We start from the raw sequence: 9,734 nt of genomic DNA, 5'->3' as shown, positions 1-9,734 counted from the left end.
GTTTACACCACCCGACAAGTCGGCCTGAGGCTGTGCCTCGCTGATCATGTGGTGCTTAAGCAATTCTTCCAGTCAGTTAGTTCATTTGTAATTTCATGAGAAATTCGGTCATCATGACTTCGTCAGTGACCTGATGGTTCAGGTGTCTGAGTGATGTTAATCATGATGTGTTGAAATGATTGGATGTTCCAGTCTTTCCGTGGTGGGTTTTCACACTGAGTAGAAACGTGTTTGACATGGTCTGGAAATGTTTCACACCGCTCCATTCCCAACTTCATTAACTGACAGAAGATATATTTCCATCATGACACATCTGGCTGCACAGCCAGAAACTGTGCTGAAGGTGACAGCTGCTCCTATGTAATTGACGAGGTGGCCGAGAGGTTAAGGCGATGCATTGCTGATCCATTGTGCTCTGTACACGTGGGTTCGAACCCCATCCTTGTCGCTAGTTTGTGAACTGTTTAGTGTATTGTTAATGTGTGAAGTCAGCCTCGAAACCTGTTCTTGTCAATGTCCAGACAGTGATTCCAGAATTGGTTGTACTTTATTAAAATTGAGACAGTCAATTGGAATTCTTCACCCAAACTGCACTGGAATGAAGATCAAATAGGGATCACGAAACGGAGCAGGATCTTTCCCCCCCTCCTTCCTTCCATCTTTACTTTCTCTCGATTTGCACCAAGTGAAAGACAAATGGGAAAAGCAAATGGCGAGGGAGCAGATGCAGAAAATTATCCTTTGGCAAGAAATTTATTTTCAAATCTTCTTGATAGATTAAGTGAGTGAGCAATGCTTTGGCAGATGGAATTTAAAATGAGGGGTCATCTACTACCTACGATAGATCAGAGTGTTTTTTTTTTAAGAGGTGAGATGTTAGAAACGGCGGAGGAGCAGAGACGCGAATACTGAATTAATAAAAGCTCGTGGACTGGAAGAAAATAATGTGAAAAGTGAACAGAATATGAAGATTGGAACTCATGTTGCAGTGATATAAAGCTCTGTGCTCCTGAGGTAAATGTCCAAGCCCAGATTGTGGGGAATCTGTGGAGAGTGATTTGGTTTTTATTCATTCTGGGGTGTGAGTATCGCTGATAAGGCGAGCATTTATTACCCATTCCTATTGCCGTTGAGAAGGTGGTGGAGAGCTGCCTTCTAGAACTGATGCAGTCCATATGGTGCAGGAACACCCACAGTGCTATTGGCGAGGGAGTTCCAGGATTATGACCCAACAATAGTGGAGAAATGGCGATATCGTTCCAAGTCAGGATGGTGAGTGTCTTGGAGGGGAACCTGCAGGTAGTGAGTTCCCATGCATCTGCTGCCCTTGTCCTTCGAGGTGGTAGTGGTCACGAGTTTGGAAGGTGCTGTTGAAGGATACTTGGCGAGTTGCTGCAGTGCATATGGAGATGGTACACACTGCAGCCACTGTGTACTGGTTGTGGAGGGATTGAATGTTTAAGGTGGCGGGTGAGGTGCCGATCAAGTGCGCTGCTTTGTCCTGGATGGTGTTGAGCTTCTTGAGTGTTGTTGAGTGGGATGTATTCCATCCCTCCTGACTTGTGCCTTGTAGATGGTGGACAGGATTTGGGGTGTCAGGAGGTGAGATACTTGCTGCAGAATTCGTAATCTCTGACCTGCGCTTATAGCCACAGCATAGATGTGACTTGTCTAGTTACGTTTCTGGTCAAGATATTGATGGTGGGGGATTTAACTATGATAATGCTTCTGAATATCAAAAGGTAGATTTTTTTTCTCTCTCATTGGAGATGTTCACTGCTTGGCACTTGTGTGGCCAGAAGGTTGCTTGTTACTTATCAGCTCAAGCCTGAATGTTGTTCAGGTCTTGCTGCTTGCAGGCACAGACTGCTTCAGTATCTGAAGAGTTGTGAGTCATCATCTAACATTCCCACTTCTGACTTATGTTGAAGAGAAAGTCGTCAATGAAACAGCTGGGATGTTTGGGTCTCCGACACAACCCTGAGAAACTCCTGAGGCAGTGTCCTGGGCTGAGATGATTGGCCTCCACTAACAACAACATCTTGTTTTGTGTGAGGTGTGACTTCAACAAGTGGAGAGTTTTCCCCCTGATTCCCATTGACTTCAATTTTGTTAGGGATCCTTGATGCCACACTCACTCAAGGGCAATCACTCTCACCTCTCCTCTGGAATTCCACTCTTTCGTCTCTGTTTGGACCAAGCTGCAATGAGATCATACAAACATAAGATCAGAAGAACTATTAGCAGGAGTAGGCCATTTGGCCCCTCGAGCTTGCTCCGCCATTCAATAGGATCATGGCTGACCTGATCACGACCTCAACCCCACTTTCTTGCCTGCCCACATAACCCTTGGCTCTCTTGTAGATAAAAATCTTGAAGACATTCAATGACCCAGCCTCCACTGCTCTCTGCGGTAAAGAATTCCAAAGATTAATGACCCTCTGAGAGAAGAAATTCCTTCTTAAATGAAAAACCCTAAATCTGAAACTGTGTCTCCTAGTTCTAGATTCCACCATGAGAGGAAACATCCTCTCAGCATCTACCCTGTCAAGCCCCCTCAGAATCTTATATGTCTCAATACGTTCACCTTTCATTTTTCTCAACTCCAATGAGTATCGGTCCAACCTGCTCAACGTTCCTCATAAGACAACACCTTCATCACAGGAATCAATCCAATGAACCTTCTCTCAACTGCCTCCAATGCAAGTATATTCCTCCTTAAATAAGGAGACCAAAACTGTACACAGTACTCTCGGTGTGGTTTCACCAGCACCATGTACATTTGCAGCAAGACTTCTCTACTTCTATACTCCATTCCCCTTGCAATAAAGGGTAATATTCCATTTGCCTTCCTAATTATTTGCTGTACCTGCATGGTAACTTTTTGTGATTCATGTACGAGGACACCCAGATCCTTCTACACCGCAGCATTCTGTAATCTCTCACAATTTAAATAATATTTTCCTTTTCTATTCTTCCTACCAAAGTGGATAACCTCACATTTTCCCACATTCTACTCTATCTGCCAAATTATTTCCTGGAGCTGAGAGACCGTGGCAGAATCTAAATTGAGCATCGATGATCAGATTATTGCTTAGTGCGTGGTGCTTGATAGCACTGTTGGTGCCATCTTCCATCACTTTGCTGATGATTGATAGTAGACTGATGGGGTGGCAATTGGTCAGATTGGATTTGTCCTGCATTTTTTTTATGGAGAGGGCACACTTGGGCAATTTTCCACATTGTCAAGTAGATACCCGTGTTGTAGCTCTACTGGAACAGCTTGGCTGAGAGCGCAGCTTGTTCTGGAGCACAAGTCTTCAGTACTAGAGCCGGAATGTTGTTAGGGCCCATAGTCTTTGCTGTATCGAGTGTCTTCAGCTGTTTCTTGCCATTATGTGGAGTGAAGCAAATTGGCTGAAAACTGGAAGCTGTGATGCTGGGGACCTCAAGAGGCCGAGATGAATCATCCACTGAGCAATTTCTGACTGAAGATGGTTTCAAATGCTTCAGCTCCACCTTTTGCATTGACGTGCTCGGCTCCACCAACATTGAGGATAGGGATGTTTTTGGAGCCTCCTCATCTGGTTCGTTATTTAATTGTCCACCACCATTCATGACTGGATACCCAGTTTTTCAGGGCAGTGCCCTGGGCCCAACCATCCTCAGCTGTTTCATTGATGGCTTTCTCTTCAACATGAGTGAGAAGTGGGAATGTTCGCTGATGATTCACAGCTCCTCAGATACTGAAGCCGTCTGTGCCTGAAAGCAGCAAGACCTGAACAACATTCAGGCTTGAGCTGATAAGTGACAAGCAACATTCTTTGATCTGATCCTGAGGGAGATATCCGTGCGTGGAGCGGCGGGATGTATGGAGAGTGACGCTGAAGAGGATGTCTGAGCCTGGAGGGCAGAATCTGTGGAGAGTGGTCCTCAAAGGATGTCCGTGTCTGGAGATTTAGGATCTCTGAAGAGGGTCTCCGAGCCCATAGTGCTGGGATCTATGGAGACTGATCCTGAAGTGGGTGTCCGAACCTGGAATGGCGGGATCTGTGGAGAGTGATCCTGAAGTGGGTGTCCGAGCCTGGAGTGGCAGGATCTGTGGAGAGTGATCCTGATGAGTGTGTGTAAACATGGAATGGAAGCTTTCTGTGGAGGTACAGGTGGAGGCCATTCATTCCCAGTATTTTATAAAGGTTTAGCATAACCTATATGCTTTTACTCTATGCCTCTATTAATAAAGCCAAGTGTCCTGTTTGCTCTTCGCTACCTTTTCAATCCTTCTAACATTGGTGTACATTGTCTCTCTGCTCCTGCACCCAGTTTAGAATTGTAACATTTCATTTATATGGCATTCTTCCTTCCAAATTGTATCACTTCACACTTCTCTGTGTAAAATTTCATCTGTTCTGTGAAAGCCCATTTTACCATTTTTTTTAAGTTCCCCTGAAGTGTGTTACGATCACTGGCATAGGACAAAATTCCTGAGCATTCTTTGATGCTATCTCCATAGACAGAGCAATCTTTTACGCGAGCTCAAATGTAGGATTTTGTGTGTTTAGTATCTTATTTCACCCACCAACATCAGCACAAATATGTCACGTAAATCTTGTTCACTGCAGTCCCTGCTGCTGTTTGCTGCCTATATTTACAGACTTTTATCTCAACCTCGTCACCATGTTCTCTAATATATTCAAGGGGCATCAGCAGAGAAAATGTTCACCAAGCATGGCAAGTGCAAGGAAATGCTTTTTTATGTCATTATGTCATGAACATCATATACAAATTTTTACATGTGTGAATCATCAAGATGTGTCTTCATCAATGGAACCCCGTCACAATAAACACTGTCACCTTTCAATGTTTAGCAGACAGGTTTGACGGCCTGATGTGTGTTATTCCCATATTAATGTGTTTGTACAAAGTTCGGGGAAAGATGGAGATATGAATAATTTACAGGGAAATCTTTTAAACATATTACCACATCTCTCACTCACAAAGATCTGCAAACACATGGATTCCAAAAGAACCTGAGTACAAAATCACCGAAAATAAACACAGCCAGAGAGACATGCAATAACCTGTAGCATAGGGAAAGTACATGATGTTATGGAACGGATTTTGTTTCTTTTAAAATATTTTTTGAAGAAGTCATAATCAAACTGAATAAATGTAGGACCAGTTCTTTTTCAAGAGGGCACCAAAAGAACCAATTTGGCAACGATGTTTACTGGTTGTCACATAATTCAAGTTAAATATAGAGCAGAAACCCTGGTAACAGGGAGAAATGTGGTTAGTGAAGTCAGTCGTGCCCCTTGATTGGACAAGCTTGGCAGCAGCAGCGCAAACCTAAGAAGGCAGAAAACTCACAACCTTTGGTTGTTGCAGTCAGTGTGTTTTACCTGCTGGAGTGAGCAGCTGATAAAGTTAGCCTGAAGAATCGTCAAGGAAGGAGAGAAGACCACAACCCAGTTTGTTTTCCAGAAAATATTTAAAAGACCCTGAGAAGTCTACTGAGTTAATTCATCTTGTCGCATGTCTTTGAAGAAGGCCTGCTAAAATTAATTCTCAATGCCTTCTGAAAAGAACTGATCTAAAATACCCGAGTGACCTGTCTACGTATACTCGGACGTTAGACTGTATTCCAGTTTTGGAGCAACATATCTCATCTGATGATTTCTTCAAAAATGAGCAAATAAACAGCCCAAGAGGTTTTTTTTGTCTGTAACAGAGTGCTGAATTTAAAAAAAAATCCCTTTTATTTTTTTAGCTATCCGGTGTGTGTGTGTCTGCGTGTGGCTCGAAGATAAAAAAAAAGGACTTTAAAAGTTGGTAAAGGTGAAAAAGGAACTTTTAAAATTTCCACCTGTGTGTTTATGCTTTACTTCATGACTTGTTAAAACTTGTTTGACAATAAATGGATAATTTTGTTCTTCATTAAAGAAACCTGGTCAGTGTCTTCTATTCTGGGAAAAATAGAGTACATGATTGACTGTATCAGTATGTGGGAAAAGTTCACAGAGATGTTGTGACCTGTGGAGAAGTGGGATGAGAATAAAGAGTGCCCTCCTCTGCCCTTAGTTGTCACAGCACTTGTGATCTGGCTCAGCAGCTTAATTGGTTCGAGTGTTTGTCTTATAATCAGAAAATCTTGGATTCATATCCTTGCTTCAAAAGTTTAGCTATCAATCATTTACATCCATTTTCTTGTGAACTTTAACTTTTCTTATGAATTTCATTCACAAAAGAAAACAGCTCAGTGCTTGCCTTTGTGAAGGATGTGAGTTTGAAATGGCTGTTCCTGCTCGTACAGATGTTCAGTGCTAATATTTCGACGGCAACGTAATCCCCGACAATTTTTTTGAGAGCAATGTGTTTGCAGTTGCATTTAACCTGGAAAACAGCTCAACATTAATCTCACTGAAGGAAAGTGTGACCGTGTTGTATGTTTCAGAGTGTTTGTGCCGTTTTGTGTCTCTTTTAACCAAGACTATAACACGACGCAAAGGGGAGGGTTGATCCGAGGTTTAGAATATATTATTCAGTCAGGAGCAAGAAAAATCATAAGGAACAAAATAAGAAAACCCAGTCTCCAGATTTGAGAATCTGTAGATCCGCTTTGGGAAAGTGAATCAGAGCAGAATGAAGGGTGAACTGTCCGACTGCCCAGAAGAGATGAAGACACAGCTCAGTCAGCACGTTCCCCTGGTTAATGATGCTGGAACATTCCTCACACAGAAATTATTCAATCAATATTCATCTGCCAAGTCGGTCTGAGGCTGTGCCTCTCTGATCACGTGGAGTTAAAGCAATTCTTCCAGTCAGTTAGTTCAGTAGTCATTTCATGAGAAATTCGAAGTCATCATGACTTCGTCAGTGACCTAATGGTTCAGGTGTCTGAGTGATGTTAATCATGATGTGATCAAATGATTGCATGTTTCAGTCTTTCCGTGGTGGGTTTTCACACTGAGTAGAAACGTGTTGGACATGGTCTGGAAATATACATTTTTTTTATTTCCAAAATATACTTTATTCATAAAAATCTGTAAAAATTACATTGCCAAACAGTATCCAAACAGCACCAAAAATACAAACATTGCAAGGGAGATCAGTTTCCTTCAATACTGTCATGAGTTCCTTCCCAACCCTTCCTTTTCACAATTGTCATGTCAATTACAGTTTTACATTTACAGCAATTGAGAATATTAACGATACAGTTCGAGTGGTTTCCCATGGATCCAGCCCCTCAGATCAGCTTGGTGGGGGGAGCTTACATGGTGGTCTTTCCCCATTGAGCCTTTGCTGTGGCTGCCCCAAGCTTTAGTGCGTCCCTCAACACGTAGTCCTGGACCTTCGAGTGTGCCAGTCTGCAACATTCGGTGGTGGACAACTCTTTGCGCTGGAAGACCACCAAGTTTTGGGCAGACCAAAGAGTGTCTTTCACCGAATTGATAGTCCTCCAGCAGCAGTTGTGGTTATCTCGGTGTGTGTCCCTTGGAACAGCCCGTAGAGCACAGACTCCTGTGTTACAGAATGCTTGGGATGAACCTCGACAAAAACCAATGCATCTCTTTCCACACCTGCTTTGCAAAGACACATTCCAGAAGAAGCTGGGCAACCATCTCATCCCCACCGCAGATACTTCGAGGGCATTGTGCGGAGGGGGTGAGACTTAGGCGTGCAGGAAGGATCTGACGGGGAGGGCTCTTCTCACCACCAGCCAAGCTACACCTTGGTGCTTGTTGGAAAGTTCTGGTGATGAGGCATTCCGCCGAATGATTTGGCAGTCTGCTCGGGTAACCATCCGACAGCATCCACCATCTCCTTTTCCCGTAATGCCTTGAGGACTTTCCGTGCAGACCACTGCCTGATGGATTGGTGGTCAAAGGTGTTTTCCGCAGAAACTGTTCCACGAATGATTGGTGGCACGGCACAGTCCAACTAGATGGAGCGTTCCACGGCAATGCGACCAGGTCCTTCCTTCACAACACTGGGGACAGAGAGAATCTCAGCACGTAGTGACACTTGGTGTTGGCGTATTGGGGATCTGCACACAGCTTGATGCAGCCGCACACGAAGGTAGTCATCAGGATGAGGGTGATATTGGGTACATTATGCCCACCCTTATCCAGAGGTTTGAACATCATGTCCCTTTGGACCCGGTCCATTTTGGATCCAGAGATGAAGCGGAAAATGACTCGGGTGATCGCCACAGCGCAGGAATGGGGTATGGGCCAGACCTGTGCCACTTACAGCAACAACGTGAGCGCCTCGCACCTGAGGACCAGGTTCTTACCCATAATGGAGAGAGTTGCTGCTCCCACATGCTCAGCTTGTGTTGTACCCTGGCTACTCGCTCCTTCCAGGTTTTGGTGCATGCCGCGGCCCTTCAGAACCATATCCCCAGCACCTTCAGGTAGTCTGACCTGACGGTGAAGGGGACAAAGGATCGGTCAGCCCAGTTCCCAAAGAACATGGCCTCTCTCTTGCAGTGGTTAACGTTGGCTCCCAAGGCCAGTGCGAACTGGTCGCAGATGCTCATCAGTCTGCGCACAGACAGCGGGTTCGAGCAGAAGGCTGCAACGTCATCCATGTCCAGGGATGTTTTAACCTGAGTGCCTCCACTGTCTGGGATTGTCACCCCTCTTATGCTCGCATCCTTCCTAATAGACTCAGCAAAGGGTTCAATACAGCAAATAAACAAGACAGGGGAGAGAGGACAACCCTGTCTGACTCCAGATTGGATCGGGAAACTTTCTGATTCCCACCCATTGATTGAGACTGTGCTACTGATGTTTGTGTAGAACAGTTTGATCCAATTGCAGATTCCCTCCCCAAACCCCATTTTCGAAAGTACGTCCATCATGCAGGTGTGCGATATCCTGTCAAAAGCCTTCTCCTGGTCCAGGCTGATGAGGTAGGTGTCCACCCTCCTGTCCCGTATGTGGGTGATCGTATCCCTGAGTGGGTAAAGTACAGGTCTGATCAGGGTGGATCACCAACTCCAGAGCAGACTTGACTCGACTGGCTATGAATTTTGACAGTATCTTGTAGTCTACATTAAGCAGTGAGATGGGCCGCCAATTTCTGATTTCTGCCCTCTCCCCCTTCCCCTTGAAGATGAGGGTGATGATGCCTTTCCTCATGGATTCTGACATGCTGCCGGCTAGGAGCATACTGTCGTATACTTCCAGCAGGTCCGGGCCGACCCAGTCCCACAGGGCCAAATACAGCTCAACCGGTAAGCCGTCGCTTCCGGGAGTTTTATTTATCTCGAAGGATTTGATGGCCTTAGTCAGCTCATCCAGGATTAGCGGTTTGTCCAGTCTCTCCCTCCTGCTGTCATCTAAGACCTCTGTGATAGATGACAGTAAGGACTGGGAGGCTCTGCTGTCTGTGGGCTTCGCGTCATACAGCCCAGCATAAAAGGATTTGCTGATCCTTAGTATGTCGGACTGCGAAGACATTACCGAGCCATCCTCTTCCTGCAGGCTGCTGATAACAGAGCTCTCTCTGTGTACCTTTTAGAAGAAGTAACACAAGCACATCTCATCCTGCTCAATGGAGCGGACTCTGGACTGGAAGATGATCTTGTAGGCCTCCGTGGCAAAGAGCGAGGCCTGCTGGCTCTTCACCTCATGAAGGTCCTCCTTGACCTTGACCCCTATCGACTGAAGCCAGAGCAGATTTTGCATACTTTTCTGGAGTCGTGACATTTCCATCTGTCTATCTCA

The 9,734-nt window shown here is 44.9% G+C and overlaps 1 non-coding gene across 1 annotated transcript; it reads left to right on the top strand.

Moving 5' to 3' along the window:
* The first annotated feature begins 366 nt into the window (after positions 1 to 366).
* Positions 367 to 448, top strand: trnas-gcu (transfer RNA serine (anticodon GCU)). Its single transcript has one exon. It is a non-coding gene; the product is annotated as a tRNA-Ser (tRNA).
* The last annotated feature ends 9,286 nt before the right edge of the window (positions 449 to 9,734 follow it).

Source organism: Heterodontus francisci, unplaced genomic scaffold (genome assembly GCF_036365525.1).
Source record: "Heterodontus francisci isolate sHetFra1 unplaced genomic scaffold, sHetFra1.hap1 HAP1_SCAFFOLD_51_2, whole genome shotgun sequence".
Taxonomy (NCBI): Eukaryota; Metazoa; Chordata; class Chondrichthyes; order Heterodontiformes; family Heterodontidae; genus Heterodontus; species Heterodontus francisci.
This window is presented reverse-complemented; position numbering and strand designations above follow the sequence as displayed.